This window comes from Lynx canadensis, chromosome D2 (genome assembly GCF_007474595.2).
Source record: "Lynx canadensis isolate LIC74 chromosome D2, mLynCan4.pri.v2, whole genome shotgun sequence".
NCBI classification, from domain to species: Eukaryota; Metazoa; Chordata; class Mammalia; order Carnivora; family Felidae; genus Lynx; species Lynx canadensis.
Genome location: NC_044313.2, coordinates 42,709,987 through 42,727,988, shown reverse-complemented (window position 1 = coordinate 42,727,988; position 18,002 = coordinate 42,709,987). Strand labels below are relative to the sequence as shown.

The 18,002-nt window shown below is 42.8% G+C and overlaps 2 pseudogenes; one reads left to right on the top strand and one right to left on the bottom strand.

Annotated features, from left to right (window-relative positions):
• Positions 1-1,440: 1,440 nt before the first annotated feature.
• LOC115526910 lies at positions 1,441-2,186 on the bottom strand (annotated as a pseudogene).
• An 11,020-nt stretch (positions 2,187-13,206) lies between these two features.
• On the top strand, positions 13,207-13,975 carry LOC115526909 (annotated as a pseudogene).
• The last annotated feature ends 4,027 nt before the right edge of the window (positions 13,976-18,002 follow it).

Below are 18,002 nucleotides of genomic sequence, written 5' to 3'. Positions count from 1 at the left end.
ACTCTTGATTTCGGCTCAGGTCATGATGTCATGGTTGTGGGATCAAGCCCTGCGTTGGGCTCCATGCTGAATGTGGAGCCTGCTTAAGATTCTTCCCTCTCAGGGTGCCTGGGTGGTTCAGTCGGTTAAGTGTCTGACTCTTGATCTCTGCTCAAGCTATGATCTTGCAGTTGGTGAGTTCAAGCCCTGCATCAGGCTCTGCACTGATGGTGCGTGGAGCCTGCTTGGGATTCTGTCACTCCTTCTCTCTGCCCGCTCCTTCTGCTATCTCTCTCTCAAAATAAATAAATATAAAAAAATTAAAAAAAAAAGAGATCCTTCCCTCTCTCCTTGTGCCCCTCTCCTCTGTTCATGCATTCTCTCTCTTTAAAAAATAAAAAAAAAATTAAAAATACTGTATTGCATATTCAGAAGTTGTTCAGAGAGTAGATTTTAGAAGTTCCTATCATAAAAAACCTGTTTTATAACTATGTGTGGTGATGGATGTTAACTAGACTTACTGCAGTGATCATTTTGCAATATGTACAAATATTGAGTCGTTATGTTGTACACCTGAAACTAATATGTCAATTATACCTCGATAAAAAAGTGAATATAGATAAGTTTCTATTATTCATGAAGTTGTATACATCAAATTTGTACAGTTTTTTTAATGTCAATTATACCTCAATAAAGTGGCTTAAAAACATATTTTTTCTTATTTCTCTCTCTTTCTTACAAAAACAGGTAGCATGCTATTTACACTATTCTGTTTCTGCCTTTTCTTTTTCATTTTTAAAAATTGAGGTATAATTGACATAGTTGGCATATAGTTTCAGTTAACATCTGTCACCAACCAGTTACAAATTCTGTGTGTGTGATGACAACTTTTTTTTTAAGTTTATTTATTTTGAGAGAGAGAGAGAGCAGGGGAGGGGCAGAGAGAGGGAGAGAGAATCCCAAGCAGGTTCCACACTGTAAGTACGGAGCCCCATGCAGGCTCGAACTCACCAACTGTGACATCAACTTGAGCCCAAACCAAGAGTCAGATGCTTACCCCACTGAGTGACCCAGGCACCCCAAGAATGGGAAAATTTAAATCCATCCCAAAGCTAGCCCATCATAAAAGTTTAATGAGCTGTATAATTTTCCAGGGTTTCAATGTATATATAGATTTCTATTTTTATATAGAAGGATTCATTGGGAACATACTAGTTTTTAATCTTTTTTTTTTTTAACTTGACAATACTTGGAGGACATATTGGCTACATCAAGAGGTATGGATCTACCTTATCCTTTTTAATAGCTTCGTGGGCTATTGTATGGTTAACCAAAAGTTGAACCAATGTGCTCTTTTTTGAGGGTGTGGTGGGGTGGGGAGTTGCTTCGAACGTTGACAAAAACAGAAGGTAAAGTATGAAAAGAGCTTACGGGTTGGCAGGTGGGGATGGTCAGAGGTGGCTACTGAGGGGGAGGGTGTACAGCAAGGCTAAGGCCTTCACTTGGCTCCAGGCTTCCCCGCTTCCCAGCTTCTGGGGCCTCAAGCTGGCTGGTCATCGAGGCCCCCACGGCGAGCCTGCCCTCAGGGGACAGAGAGGAGGAGACCAGGGTGGGGTCCACACCAGGGGGCAGCGTGTGTTTTTGAGCGAAGCCCGGGGAGAAGTAGCCATGGCCGTCCTACCTCTCTTCGAGCTTGCCAGTGATCTTCCATCCACTACGCATTCCTCGCTCTCGACCGTCGGCTCCTCGGAGGCGGAGCGGTCGACTTCCAGGGACACGCGCCAGCGGTCTGCGGCTGCGAGATCTTCCAGACGCCGCCGCTGAGCTAACCGGCCGAGCCCGGGGCCGCCGCCGGGCGCGGCCCCCGCGGCGGGGCCCTAGACCGCGGCCACGGGCAGCGAGCGCACGTAGAACGGCCACTCGCTGTGGCCGAACCGCTGCGCTCACTCCCCGGGCAGCCCCGGCCGCCCGCAGGCCTGGTGGGAGAGGCGGTTGTGGGCCGAGTCCCGGTCGCGGAAAGGGTCTGAGCTGGGGCTCCGCAGGAGGGAGAAGGGCACTCGTCGCTCGGTCGGGCTGGCTCAGCTCCGCGCGTCTGGTGGAGGCTTGGAGGAGTCCCAATCTACTCTCTTGCTGGACTTTCCCCCAGTTTTCCTATAATAAATTTCCGGTAGTAAATAATGCTACAACGAAAATCCTTGTACGTCCATTTTAGTTGGGCAGATGTTTCCATAGGATACATTTGGAGAAGTGGAATTGCTTGATCGAAGAGTATACAGATTTGAAACATTTTTAAATTATTATTTTTTTTAATGTTTATTTATTTTTGAAAGAGAGAGAGAGAGAGACAAAGTGCCAGCAGGGGAGGGTAAGGGCGGGGTGGGGGGGGGGGGAGACGCAGAATCCAAAGCAGGCTTCAGGCTCTGAGCTGTCAGCACAGAGCCCTAAGCAGGGCTCACACTCACAGTCTGCGAGATCATGACCTGTGCAGAAACCAAGAGTCAGACCCTTAACGGTGGGAGCCACCCAGGTGCCCCTGAAATTATTCTTAGTCGTATAAAATTATATGCATAGTCCTAGAAGGTGAGGGATAGTTTCACTAACACTGGGCATTTCTTAACTTTTTATGAATTGTATTTTTCTTTTTCTTTTTAATGCTTATTTATTTATTTTGACAGAGAGAGAGAGAGAGAACGAGCAGGGAAGGAGCAGAGAGAGGGGAGAGAGAGAATCCCAAGCAGGCTCTGTACAGAGCCCGAGGTTGGAGTCCACCTCCTGAACAGGTGAGATGGTGATCTGAGCAGAAATCAAGAGTCAGCCACTTAACTGACTGAGCTACCCAGGCAACCCTGAATTATATTTTTTCATGTTTTTTGCCCATTTTTCAATTAGGGTGCTTGTCTTCTTTTTTGGCTTATATGTGTTCTTTGTGTATTAAAGATAATACACCACCAAGATATTGACAAAGTCAACAGTAAGCTCTGATTGATGGGAAGACCAGACACAAATCACTTGCTTAAAATTACATACCTAAAATTTATAAAAGGAACTCAGGGATGCCAGGATACCCTGCAAAGAGATTAGAAGCATTCTGCAGAACAGATGAGGGATATATAAATTTCCATGTCCCCCAAAAGCCTCTTCTGGGACACAGTTGCACAGAATAAATCTGTGGGGGGGGGCGGGTCATATCATACCCTCTGGAAACTCAGTTGCCCCTCCTCCAAGGCCAGTTTTCTGCGCATAAAACTGAAGCATTTCTGCACCTAGTCTAGTCTGAGCTGACTTTTGCAATTTGGGGATGCAATTGCGCACAGTCTGCCTACAGTGTGGTACCCCAAAGCCTGGGCCAAAAGGATTTCTTGATTTATTGCTGCATGACTCTTTATATGTTAAAAAAGTAATTGATTAGGAGCAAATGGACCAAGGCAGAGGGGAGAGTGGGACTGAAAGGGCTCTATCTCCCTTAATCCCCATCAGCTCTCCTTAGGTGTCCTCTCATCATTATTCAAATAATTACATAAAATGTATATTGTTTGTAGTAAAATGTGTAGATGAAAGCATCTTTGGAAGACTGCAATTTAACTGAACTGGTGATACACTGTTTATTTATTTAGGGTGCAAGTGAGCGAGGAGCAGAGAGAGAGAGAAGCGTAGCTCACAGGAAGCGGGGCTCGTGTGTACCCAAACTGGGACTCGTGCTTAACTTGATGCTGGGCTCGAGCTCACCTGATGCGGGACTCCAACTCACAAACTGTGAGATCGTGACCTGAGCCGAAGTCAGATGCTTAACCAACTGAGTCACCCAGGCACCCTATTTATTTATTTATTTTTAATTTTTTTTTTAGAGAGAAAGAGCACGTGAGAGTGGGGCAGAGGGGCAGAGGGAGAGAGAGAGAATCTTAAGCAGGTTCCATGATCACTGCAGATCCCAACTCTGGGCTGGATCCCACAGTCCTGGGATTATGACCCGAGCTGGAATTAAGAAACACTCAACCATTTGAGTCACGCAGGTGCCCCAGTAATACACTATTTAAGTGAAAAGGATTTACATGCCGTTGCTACGCAAAGTGCCTGTGCCTCTTCTGGAATTGCCATTGGGTGGAGGGAATCATCTCTCTAAAAGGTGACCTGGGCTCCCCAGTTGGGTTGGGCAAGTCTGGCTCTGGGGCTGGACAACCGGTGGAGAACAGTGTGAGGAGAAACCCCTTGCCTGGCAAACCCTGGGTGCCTCCAAGTGCCTTATCACCTCTCAACAGCTTCACTACTAAATGACAAAAGAAGGTGGGGAGTATCTGCTTGAAATGATACTGTGGGCCTGCAACCCTGAGCGCCCTTGCCCCACCCCTGGTTTCTGTGAAGGGGGTATAGTGGATACAATGGGTACCCCCTTCTGGTGATGGGTGCATGTGGACCAGAGTGGGAGGAAGCCTGGGCCCATCATCCAGGGAGGGTTTGAAGTCTTGTCTGAAACTTCAGCCAGTCCATCTCTGCTTGTGTTTTGTTTTAGGAAGCTGATTTCAGTTCAGCTGCTTGGATGTGGGTTTCAACACCATGATGAGTTAACTTCTGAATAGGAAATTTGAAAATACAGTCTTTGTTCCATCTTGAAAAATTTAATGAAAATGTATCTACCAGATATTAAATTGTTTCCCTGCTGCAAAGTTCTGCTTATTGAATTTGGAGATGAATTGTTCTCCAAGGACAAATAGATATATTCTGGTTTTGTATTGGGTCCTGCCCAGGCCTGAAGGGGAGCCAAGGGAGTCCTTCTCCCCAACTGCCCACCTCTAAAAAGAAGACCAGGGCATGCCTTCAGGCCAGCAGGAAACATCATGGACAGTTCTTATTGCTGTTTGACTTATTCCCCCCCCCCTTATTGCTGTTTGACTTATTTTTCCCCCTTATATATTTATATAAATATAAAAAAATATTTATATTATTTATAAATATATAAATATACATATATTTATGTATATATATATAAATAAACATTATATATATATAATGTTTATTTATTTTTGAGAGGGGGGAGGGGCAGAGAGAGAGGGAGACACTGAATCTGAAGCAGGCTCTAGGCTCTGAGCTGTCAGCACAGAGCCAGAGGCAGGGCTCAAACCCACAAACTGTGAGATCATGTCCTGCCAACCGGGAGATCATGACCTGAGTGGAAGCTGGATACTTAACCGACCGAGCCACTGAGGCGTTCTGCCCCGCCCCCCCCAACTCTGTGGCTTCTGATTAACTTTTCTCATTTTTCAACATATTTGTGCACGTGAAAGATCACTTTTACAGATGCAGTCACTGAGCCCCAAGACCTGTGGTGTCTGGCCCCAGATCCCGCAGCAAGTTGGGACCAGTGCTGGGACTGGAGGCTGAGTTCAGAAATGCACAGAAAGAGGACAAGATGCCAGCAGTCTTCTGTGCCTGCCAGGGGGTTCCAGCATTTTCTAGTCATCCTAGCACCAGGGGCCTCACCAGGTCCCTGAGCTAAGTGCTTCATGGAGACAAAGAGCACCTTAGTGTGGTGGTGCTGAAGCCCTGTGCACAGATGCCCACCCTTTCCCACTTGCAGCAGGCACGTGGCTGATGGAGGCCCCCGGCCCCAGCTGGGACTCTGGGAACCCCCCTTCCCCACATCTGTGCCTGTGCCCTGGGAGCCAGCACCATCACAGCCGTCCTGTCCTAGAACGGCCAATCCTGTATCAAGGCTCAAATGCCTCCTCCTTCCCTGGGCTCTGCAACTGGAACCGGCTGTTGGAGCAATTCATTATGTCTATTATTGGAGTAATTAATTAGTTACCCAGGTGTCTGCCAGCCCCACCACGGGTCTGCGAAGGCAGGAACTGTTTCTTGTACTTCTTTGTAATCCCAGTGCCCAGCGCAGGAGGGCCGGAATGGTGCTCCCTCTCTTTTTTTGTGACCAGTCTCCCTGTGGGCGCTGTTCCCTCTCTGAGGAGCCACAGTGCCACCCAGCGGCAGGCTGGCTGTACTGAGGGTGTTCGCCGAGGGCCCTTCCGTCCCACCCCCTGCTGGTGGGGGCCACTTACTGCCCGAGTTGACTGGTGGATCACCTTCCCCGCAGGGCTTTCCGGCACCCCACCACTTAGGGTACAATGGAAGTGGAACGGCAGAGGAGCATGCCCACTGCCTTTGGGATCCTTGGGCACAGAGACTTGACTGCATGTTGCTGTAGCTGCTGGAGGCGCGTGTGGTTCTCCCTGTCCTGCTGTCCTTTCTCCCTTCCCAGGCTATTAAAATACACTTCGAAGGCTCAGCTCAGTCATCGCCTTCTTCCCACCCTGCTCCGATGCATGCCCCCACAGATCTCTAGCTTATGCAGCCTAGATTCAAATCCCGGCTTCGCACATTATCCGTTGTGAGACTACAGGCGAGTTACTTAACTTCACTGGCCTCAGTTTATCTATAAAACGGGAATAATAATAATACTACATGCCCCATGGGGTTGTGAGGGATAAATGAACCCAGCCTGGTAAGGTACATGTAAGTGTAGTGCCGGTTTAATTTGTACTTTTGTTCCTCAGTCACGTGTACCACTTGGGGGCAAGGACTGTGTCTGATCCGTTTTACCTTCACTGCTCTAGCATCTGCCAGGAACTCAAAAGGTGCTACATCTGCCAGATGCAGGGCAACAGGCAGCCTTTGATTTGGGTCTTAGTGAGCAGTAGGTGGCAGAGGAGGTCCCTCATCCTGGTCCTGGCTGTGATACTTTCTCACTGTGTGGCCGTGGATGTGTCACACCATCTCTGGGCCTCAGTTTCCTCATGAGCAAGTGGAGGGGGTTGGGCTATACTGTTCCAAGTCCTTTCTGACCCTCTTGGGGGCCCAGGCCTCCTGATACGTTTTCCCTCCCTGAACCTCCCTTACCCGCAAGCCTTTGTTTGTTTGTTTGTTTGTTTGATTGGCAAGACTCTTAGTTACAGGATAAGGCTTCCCTGATCAGGTAAATAGATGAGAGCTGTACTCCAGAGAAGAAGGAGTGATTTTGGCTTTGAGAGAGAGAGGAGCAGCTCTGGGACAAAGGGAAGGGATATATTCCTTTCTTAGGAAGGATGTATCTATTATAAGGTGAAGCCAGGAGCAGAAACACTGTAGGTCTGGGGGCACCTGGGTAGCTCAGTCAGTTAAGCATCTAACTTCAGCTCAGGTCATGATCTCGCGATTCGTGGGTTCCAGCCCCGCGTCGGGCTCTATGTTGACAGCTTGGAGCCTGGAGCCTGCTTTGGATTCTGTGTCTCCCTCTCTCTGCCCCTCCCCTGCTCATGCTCTGTCTCTGTCTCTCAAAATGATACATAAACATTAAAAAATTAGAAAAAAAAAAAAAAAAAGAAACACCATAGGTCTGGGTTCAGATGGAGGAGTAAAGGAGTAAAGGGGTGACCACCACAGCTGGGTCGAGGAGAGGATGGGGTTACCCTGTTGTATGCAGTTTCTGAGTCTGGAGTACTGGCTCTCCAGACTGGTAGGAACTGATAAGAAACACTAACAAATATGGTGGATACTAACCCTGCAGGCAAGGAGGAAAGTCCTCTCTGATGAAAGGTGCCAAGATCTTGGGGGAAGTAGGGGCCACGAGCAGCTGAAGAATTATGTTAAACAAATCTATGATTTGTAATATAACCTACAGAAAGTAAAGGTCTAGTGGTGCCTGGGTGGCTCAGTCAGTTAAGCATCCAACTTCAGCTCAGGTCATGATCCCACAGTTTGGAGGCTGGAGCCCTGCGCTGGGCTCTGTGCTGACAACTCAGAGCTTGGAGCCTGCTTCCGATTCTGTGTCTCCCTCCCTCTCTGCCCCTCCCCCTACTTGTGCTCTATCCCTCTCTCTCAAAAATGAATAAATAAACATTAAAAAAAATTTTTTTTAAAGAAAAGTAAAGGTCTAAACACGTGTGAATTTTCTAATTCTGAATGGATTCTTCAAAGCTATTTTCTTCACCTTATCTGTTTTTAGACCCATATCTTGAATTTTTAATTTGTGCTATTAATTTTTCACCTTCTGAGTCTTCAATTTCTGGTTGTTGGTTTTTTTTAGATTTTATTTTTAGGTAATTTCTCCAGCCAACATGGGGCTCAGACTTAGAACTCCAAGATCAGGAGTTGTATGCTCTACTGACTGAGCCAACCAGGCACCCCAATTTCTGTTTTTTTTTTTTTTTTTAGTTTCCAACTTTGTATCAAAAATTCAATTTTTAGGGGCACCTGGGTGGCTCAGTTGGTTAGGCAACTGACTTTGGCTTAGGTCATGATCTCACAGTTTGTGGGTTCGAGCCCTGTGTCAGGCTCTGTGCTGACAGCTCAGAGCCTGGAGCCTGCTTCAGATTCTGTGTCTCCCCCTCTTTCTACCCCTCCCCTGCTCACGCTCTGTGTCCCTCTGTCTCTCAATAATAAATAAATGTTAAAAAATTTTTTTTAAATTCAATTTTTATCCTAATGATCATACTAAGATAGCTTTTTTTCTCATTTATGTCTAATAATTCCCCTGTCTGGACAGTCTGTGGAAACTCTATCATCTATTGTTTACGTTGGTTCCTGTTCTTACTTTATCTCCTTCTGTGTCTAATTGTCTTTGTTTGTGTGCTGAAAATTGTAATTGAAAATTTTATTGGGGTAATTTTTTTAAGTCTTTAAAAAAACTTTTTTTAAATGTTTATTTCTTTTTTTTGAGAGAGAGACACCCACACAAGAGTGTGAGCAGGGGAGGAGCAGAGAGAGGGAGATACAGAATTCAAAGCAGGCTCCAGGCTCCGAGCTGTCAGCCCAGAGCCCGATGTGGGGCTCGAATTCACAGACCATGAGATCATGACCTGAGCCGAAGTTGGACGCTTAACTGACTGAGCCACCCAGGCACCCCTAGTCTTTTTTTTTTTTTTTAAGTATATTTATTTATTTTGAAAGAGAGAGAGAGAGTAGGGGAGGGGCAGAGAGAAAGAGTGAAAGAGAATCCCAATCAGGCTCTGTGCTGTCAGGGCAGAGCCCAACTTGAGGCTCGATCCCACAACCAACTATGAAATCATGACCTGAGTTGAAATCAAGAGTTGGATACTTAAGCGACTGAGTCACCCAGGAGCCCCTAGTGGGGTAATTTTCAGACTAGGATAGTGTCATCTTCCTGCGGAAAGGATTTTCATGGACTTTTGCAAATGTGTAGGGGCATTAGCAATCCAGAAGCACCTTAAGCATTTTTAGTGCCTGAGATTTTTCTGAATCACCCAGAGTACTTGAAACTGAGCTGAAATATGGGAGAAAGCTTACTCTTCCTTCCTTCCTTCAGTTTACTCTTCCTCCCAGGGTGCAGCCACTCAGGATTACAGTCCTAAGCATGGGGTAGTTTTCCAGAATTGCTCCTGCCTTGCAAAGCCCTAGATTCCAACTTACATGACCTTAGCTCCCTCAGCTTTTTAGCCACCTCTTCTGATTGCAAAAGTGGCCCAAATACTGAGCTCTCCTCCCTGGAGTTTCACCTTTTCTGAGCTATTGTCTCTTGCCAATAATTGGCAAGGTGATTCCTTGCTACTTGTTAGCTTTTTTTTTCTGTTACAGGAAAAAGCTTTTTATATTTCATATGAATTATTTTAGTTGTCTTCAGTAGGAGGGTAGTTCTGAATTATGTAGCTCACTATTTCTGAAAGTGAGGGTTCTTTACTTGGTTTAAAATTGTTTAATGGCTTGGTATCTCTCTAGAAGATTGTGGAATGCGAGAAGGCTGATAGCACTGATGATCTGAAATCATATATTAGATACCCAAATACAATGATTTTTAAAAATTTTATTTTAACTCCAGTGTAATTAACAGACCGTGTTATATTAGCTTCGGGTGTACAATATGGTGATTCAACAATTCTGAACATTACTCAGTGCTTGTCACAATAAGTGTCCTCTTAATCCCCTTCACCTACTTCACCCATAGCCCCACCGACCTCCCCTCTGGTAGCCATCAGTTTCTTCTCTATAGTTAAGAGTCGGTTTTTTTAGTTTGTCTCCTTTTTCCTCTTTTCGTTTGTCAAAGTACAATGATTTTGAGTATTTTTCTTATAATTCAATACTGAGGCACTGAAAATTATATGTAACTATTTGCTCCAGGATTTCTGATCTTAGAAAGCTGGGTTTTGGAATTTTTTAAAAAAATGTTTTATTTATTTTTTTGAGAGAGACAGAGAGAGAGAGAGAGAGAGAGAGAGAGAGAGCAAGCTAGGAAGGGACACAGACAGAGGGAGACACAGAATCCAAAGCAGGCTCCAGGCTCTGAGCTGTCAGCACAGAGCCTGACGCGGGACTCGAACTCACGAACCATGAGATCATGACCTGAGCTGAAGTCAGACGCTTAGCTGACTGAGCCACCCAGACACCCCTGGTCTTTGGAAATTTTAATTGTGAATGTTTGAATGTTTTTTAATTTTAATTGTGAAATTGTGAATGTTTAATTGTGAATGTTTTTAATTGTGAATGTTATAAGGAAATTTATAATAGAATTTTTTAAAGTTTATTTCTTTATGTTGAGAAAAAGTGAGAGAGAAAATGAGCAGAAGAGGGGTGGAGGGAGTGGGGGACAGAGGATCCCAAGCAGGCTCTGTGCTGACAGCAGAGAGCCTAATGTGGGGCTTGAACTCACAAACTGTGAGATCATGACTTGAGACAAAGGTGAGTCAATCAGTTGATTGAGCCAGCCAGGCTGTCTGTCCCTATAACAGAATTATTGATAATTAATAGAGAACTAGTTAAACTGCTTCCATAGGATGGGATACTGTGCAGCCATTAATAATGTAGGATGATATCTAATGCCTTAGACAACTAGTCACATCATATTGAGAAGTGAAACTAGTCAATCACAATATGATCCCTCTTTATATATTTACATATATTAGAAATATCACTGAAAATATATTCACTAAAATGCTATGTTATGGTTATATTGGTTATGTTGGCATGGTGAGATAGCTAGTGATTTTTACCCACTGGTTTTTGCATCTTTATATTTTTATAATTTCCTAAAATGAACATTTATTACTTTTGTACCAAAAGTTGACTTATGAAATAAAATTGGCTGCTCTTATTATGTTGCATTGAAATTTTTATCTACATAAATAATACACCATTCAGATTTAAGATGTTTTTATGAATATCTAGTATATGTCAGCTTCTTTCAGACATATATTTTCATTAATGCTTGTAAGTGTTTAAGGTTCAATCACAAATGCAGTGAAAGTAGGTACAAAGCAGTCTGAGCTCCTTTCAAAAAGAAATCAAGGGTGGGGTACCTGGGTGGCTCAGTCAGTTGAGTGTCTGACTTTGGCTCAGGTCATGATCTCAAGGTTTGTGAGTTCAAGCCCTGCATCGGGCTTTGTGCTAACAGCTTGGAGCCTGGAGCCTGCTTCGGATTCTGTGTCTCTGCCTCTCTCTGCCCCTCCCCCGCTTGTGCTTGCTCTCTCCCTCTCTCTCAAAAACAAATAAACATGAAAAAAAAGAAAAAAAAGAAATCAAGTGAACAGATTGATTGATGCAAGATAAACGGTATGATTTTCATAGTCAGAAAATATCTCCAACATATTAAAAGCCAAGTGATGGATACTATAATTTACCCTAGTAAAACAGATGTTGAATTATAAAAATTATACAAATACTGCAAAAATAGATGATATGAGAATGGGAAAATAACAGTAATATTCCTATACTCTGCTGCAGCAACAGTTAACATATTAAGATATGCAGGCAGTTGGATTATCAATTCCAACCACCTGCTCCCTTCCCTATAAGAGGATTATATGTGTAATCTGCAGTGCCTTCCCAAAGGTAGAGTGTACTTTCCTACTCTGTTGTCAATATGACTTGCTTTGAAATGTGAGCAGGAGTAATACATACCACAGTCAAGCAGAAACTTTAAGAACCATTAGATAGTTCAGTCTCGTCTCTTGCTTGTTTCCCTTGGCCATAAAAATGTCATTTCCTAAACAGGGACCGATCCTTCAGGTTGGTCTCAGAATGAGAAGAAACATGAAGCAGAGCCACCACCACTAATTCATAGATACCAACATGTATTGCGAACGAGAAATGTGTATTATTGTAAGTCAATGAGATTAGTGTGGGGGGATGTTTGTTACCACACCAAAGCTAACTAATACATTATTTCCTCACAAATACAGTAGCAACTCTCTTATACTGAATTGTACTTTTTAAAAAAAATTATTAAAAAAAATTTTTTTAACATGTATTTATTATTGAGAGACAGAGAGTGAGCAGGGGAGGGGCAGAGAGAGAGGGAGACACAGAATCTGAAGCAGGTTCCAGGCTCTGAGCTGTCAGCACAGAGCCTGACGTGGGGCTTGAACTCACAAACTGCGAGATCATGGCCTGAGCCGAAGTCAGAGGGTTAACTGACTAAGCCACCCAGGCGTCCCCCCAAAATTTATTTTTAAGTAATCTCTACACCCACTGTGAGGCTCAAACTTAAAACCCTGAAATCAAGAGTTATATGCTCCACTGACTGAGCCAACCTTGTGCTCCTGTTTTTTTTTTTTTTTTTTTAGGTAATCTCTATGCCCAATGTGGGGCTTGAACTATGATCCAGAGATCAAGAGTTGCATGCTCTGCTGACTGAACCAGCCAGATACACCTTAACTGAACCGTACTTAACTGACTTTCCAGATTGACAAATGTTCTCTTTTCCTTCTTTAAAACATATTCACACACACACACACACACACACACACACACACTAACAATGCCCATGGCATTGAATATCCAAGGCTGGTAGGCTACTTTCCATCATGAGTGTTCAAGTCTGCCTGATTAGCCAACAAAGTGACCCAAATCAAGATAGATGCGAGGGCTGTCATATAAACTAGTTTGAGGTTCTGAGGTGGTTGGCTGTGACTCAGTGTTAAGAGAGAGAGCTCTGGAGGGAAGCTGCCAAAAACCAAATTTCAACTTTACCATGTGGTAAATATGTGACCTTGGTCAAATTACTAACACAGACACCAATATTGAGAGCTACTCATTTTCAAGGACTCTTTCAGAGAACGGTAAATAATAATCTAGTCCTGAGCTGGCTCTCCAAGGGTCATTAGCATCAAGATCTCCCCACAATGACAATATCTTCCATTAGAATTGAGTGCATTTTGCTGGAGAATTGCAGGCGTGGTGAATCTCCAGTGTGGGAGGAGGCATCCAGCTTTCTGCTCTTCATACATATTCCTATAAAAAAGGCTTGTCAGTGGGATTCTCTCAGCAAGTGCAGCATGTGACCATGGATGCCTCCGTCAGCTCTGTGGCCCTTTGTCAATCAGGAGGCTATGTCACCACCATTGGAACAAAGTTCTGTGCTATGAACTGGAAAGATCAGTCAGCAGTTGTCCTGGCCACAGTAGATAAAGACAAGAAAACTGATCTGCTGAGAGATACTTTGCTGGCACCATGGCTGAGGAAATGGCCCCCACAGTTCTGGAGTCGCACCAGGGGTCCCTGTACTCCCTCTTTCCTGACCACTGCCTGGAAAAGTACTGTGACCAGTAGTTTGGATGGTCCCTGGGCCAAAAAATCTATTACATTGACAGCTTGTCCTACTCCGTGGAAGCCTTTGACTATGACCTGCAGATAGGAAAGATTTCCTACTGCAGATGTGTTCACAAGCTGGAAAAAGAACAATTCCCAGGTGGAATGTGTATTGATACTGAGAGGAAGCTCTGGGTGGCCTGTCACAATGGAGAAAGAGTGATGCACTTAGATCCTGAGACAGGGAAAAGACTCCAAACTGTGAAGGAGCCTGTTGATGAAACAACTTCATGCTCCTTCTGAGGGCAGGACTTCTCTGAAATGTTTATGACCTGTGCCCAGGATGGAATGGACCCCATGCATGGGTCTTCTGTAGCAACCTGAAGCTGGTGGAATTTTCAAGATAACTGGCCCAGGAGTCAGAGGAATTCCTCTTTATCCCTATGTCAGGTCTTCTTTCCTACTGGAAGAACTTTTGTTAAATAAAAAGTGATTTGAAGACTTTTGAAGCTCTAGAAAATTCTAGAGCTAAAATTTCAATCTAGTTACAAAAAAATGTATAAAGAAATTATATTATGAGTAGGGTTACATTTTTATTTACAATTTTTAAAGGTAGATCATTTTAGTAAGGGGTGACAGGTAGTTTTTTTATTTTAATTTTAATTTTTAAAAATTTACATGCAAATTAGTTAGCGTACAGTGAAACAATGATTTCAGGAGTAGATTCCTTAATGCCCCTCACCCATTTAGCCCATCCCCCCTCCCACAACCCCTCCAGCAAGCCTCAGTTTGTTCTCCATATTTATGAATCTCTTCTGTTTTGTCTCCCTCCGTGTTTTTATATTATTTTTGTTTCCCTTCCCTTATGTTCATCTGTTTTGTCTCTTAAAGTCCTCATATGAGTGAAGTCATATGATTTTTGTCTTTCTCTGACTGACTAATTTCACTTAGCATAATACCCTCCAGTTCCATCCACATAGTTGCAAATGGCAAGATTTCATTCTTTTTGATTGCTGAGTAATACTCCATTGTATATATATACCACATCTTCTTTATCCATTCATCCATCGATGGACATTTGGGCTCTTTCCATACTTTGGCTATTGTTGATAGTGCTGCTATAAACATGGGGGTGCATGTGTCCCTTCGAAACAGCACACCTGTATCCTGTGGATAAATGCCTAGTAGTGCAATTGCTGGGTGGTAGGGTAGTTCTATTTTTAGTTTTGTGAGGAACCTCCATACTGTTTTCCAGAGTGGCTGCACCAACTTGCATTGCCACCAACAATACAAAAGAGATCCTCTTTCTCCGCATCCTCACCAACATCTGTTGTTGCCTGAGTTGTTAATGTTAGCCATTCTGACAGGTGTAAGGTTGTATCTCCTTGTGGTTTTGATTTGTATTTCCCTGATGATGAGTGATGGGCATTTTTTTCATGTGCCAGATGGCATATATCCAGTTGGCCATCTGGATGTCTTCTTTGGAGAAGTGTCTATTCATGTCTTTTGCCCATTTCTTCACTGGATTATTTGTTTCTTGGGTGTTGAGTTTGATAAGTTCTTTACAGATTTTGGATACTAACCCTTTATCTGACATGTCATTTGCAAATATCTTCTCCCATTCCGTTGGTTGCCTTTTAGTTTTGCTGATTGTTTCCTTTGCTGTGCAGAAGCTTTTTATTTTGATGAGGTCCCAGTAGTTCATTTTTGCTTTTCTTTCCCTTGTCTCCAGAGACATGTTGAGTAAGAAGTTGCTGCGGCCAAGATCAAAGAGGTTTTTGCCTGCTTTCTCCTTGAGGATTTTGATGGCTTCCTGTCTTATGTTTACATCTTTCATCCATTTTGAGTTTATTTTTGTGTATGGTGTAAGAAAGTGGTCCAGGTTCATTCTTCTGCATGTCGCAGTCCAGTTTTCCCAGCACCACTTGCTGAAGAGACTGTCTTTACTCCATTGGCTATTTTTTCCTGCTTTGTCAAAGATTAGTTGGCCATATGTTTGTGGGTCCATTTCTGGGTTCTCTATTCTGTTCCATTGATCTGAGTGTCTGTTCTTGTGCCAGTACCATACTGTCTTGATTACAGCTTTGTAATATAGCTTGAAGTCTGGGATTGTGATGCCTCCTGCTTTGGTTTTCTTTTTCAAGATTGCTTTGGCTATTTGGGGTCTTTTCTGGTGCCATACAAATTTTGGGATTATTTGTTCTAGCTCTGTGAAGAATGCTGGTGTTACTTTGATAGGGATTGCATTGAATATGTAGGTTGCTTTGGGTAGTATCGACATTTTAACAATATTTGTTCTTCCTATCCAGGAGCATGGAATCTTTTTCCATTTTTTTGTGTCTTCCTCAATTTCTTTCATAAGCTTTCTACAGTTTTCAGTGTATAGATTTTTCACCTCTTTGTTTAGATTTATTCCTAGGTATTTTATGGTTTTTTGTGCAACTGTAAATGGGATCGATTCCTTGATTTCTCTTTCTATTGCTTCATTGTTGGTATATAGGAATGCAACCGATTTCTGTGTGTTGATTTTATATGCTGCAACTTTGCTGAATTCATGAATCAGCTCTAGCAGTTTTTTGGTGGAATCTTTAGGGTTTTCCATTTAGAGTATCATGTCATCTGCAAAGAGTGAAAGTTTGACTTCCTCCTGGCCTATTTGGATGCCTTTTATTTCTTTGTGTTGTCTGCAGAGGCTAAGACTTCCCATACTATGTTGAATAACAGTGGCGAGAGTGGACGTCCCTGTCTTGTTCCTGACCTTAGGGGGAAAGCTCTCAGTTTTTCCCCATTGAGGATGATATTAGCCTTGGGTCGTTCATATATGGCTTTTATGACCTTGAGGTATGCCCTTCTATCCCTACTTTCTTGAGGGTTTTTATCAAGAAAGGATGCTGTATTTTGTCAAATGCTTTCTCTGCATCTATTGAGAGGATCTTATGGTTCTTGTCCTTTCTTTTATTGATGTGATGAATCACGTTGTTTTGCGGATATTGAACCAGCCCTGCATCCCAGGTATACATCCCGCTTGGTCATGGTGAATAATTTTTTTAATGTATTGTTGGATCCGGTTGGCTAATATCTTGTTGAGGATTTCTGCATCCATGTTCATCAGGGAAATTGGTCTATAGTTCTCCTTTTTTAGTGTGGTCTCTGTCTGGTTTTGGAATCAAGGTAATTCTGGCTTCATAGAAAGAGTTTGGAAGTTTTCCTTCTGTTTCTATTTTTTGGAACAGTTTCACGAGAATAGGTGTTAACTCTTCCTTAAATGTTTGGCAGAATTCCCCTGGAAAGCCATCTGGCCCTGGACTCTTGTTTTTTGGCAGATTTTTTATTACTAAGTTGATTTCCTTACTGGTTATGGGTCTGTTCAAATTTTCTATTTCTTCCTGTTTCAGTTTTGGTAGTGTATATGTTTCTAGGAATTTGTCCATTTCTTCCAGATTACCCATTTTATTGGCATATAATTGCTCATAATATTCTCTTATTGTTTTTATTTCTGTTGTGTTGGTTGTGATCTCTCCTCTTTCATTCTTAATTTTATTTATTTGGGTCCTTTCCTTTTTCTTTTTGATCAAACTGGCTAGTGGTTTATCAATTTTATTAATTCTTTCAAAGAACCAGCTTCTGGTTTCATTGATCTGTTCAACTGGGTTTTTTTGTTTGTTTGTTTTGTTTTTTTGTTTTTTGTTTTTTTGGTTTTGATGGCATTACTTTCTGCTCTAATCTTTATTATTTCCTGTCTTCTGCTGGTTTTGGGTTTTATTTGCTGTTCTTTTTCCAGCTCCTTAAGGCATAAGGTTAGATTGTGTATCTGAGATCTTTCTTCCTTCTTTAGGAAGGCCTGGATTGCTATATACTTTCCTCTTATGACCGCCTTTGCTGCGTCGCAGAGGTTTTGGGTTGTGGTGTTATCATTTTCATTGACTTCCATATACTTTTTAATTTCCTCTTTAACTGCTTGGTTAGCCCATTTATTCTTTAGTAGGATGTTCTTCAGTCTCCAAGTATTTATTACCTTTCCATTTTTTTTCTTGTGGTTCATTTCGAGTTTCATAGTGTTGTGGTCTGAAAATATGCATGGTATGATCTTGATCTTTTTGTACTTACTTAGGGCTGATTTGTGTCCCATTATATGGTCTATTCTGGAGGACGTTCCATATGCACTGGAGAAGAATGTATATTCTGCTGCTTTAGGATGAAATGTTCTGAATATATCTGTTAAGTCCATCAGGTCCAGTGTGTCATTCAAAGCCATTGTTTCCTTGTTGATTTTTTTATTAGATGATCTGTTCATTGCTGTGAGTGGGGTGTTGAAGTCTCCTATTATTGTGGTATTACTATCAATGAGTTTCTCTATGTTTATGATTAATTGATTTATATATTTGGGTGCTCTCACATTTGGCACATAAATGTTTACAATTGTTAGGTCTTCTTGGTGGATAGACCCCTTGATTATGATATAATGTCCTTCTGCATCTCTTGATACAGTCTTTATTTTTAAGTCTAGATTGTCTGATATA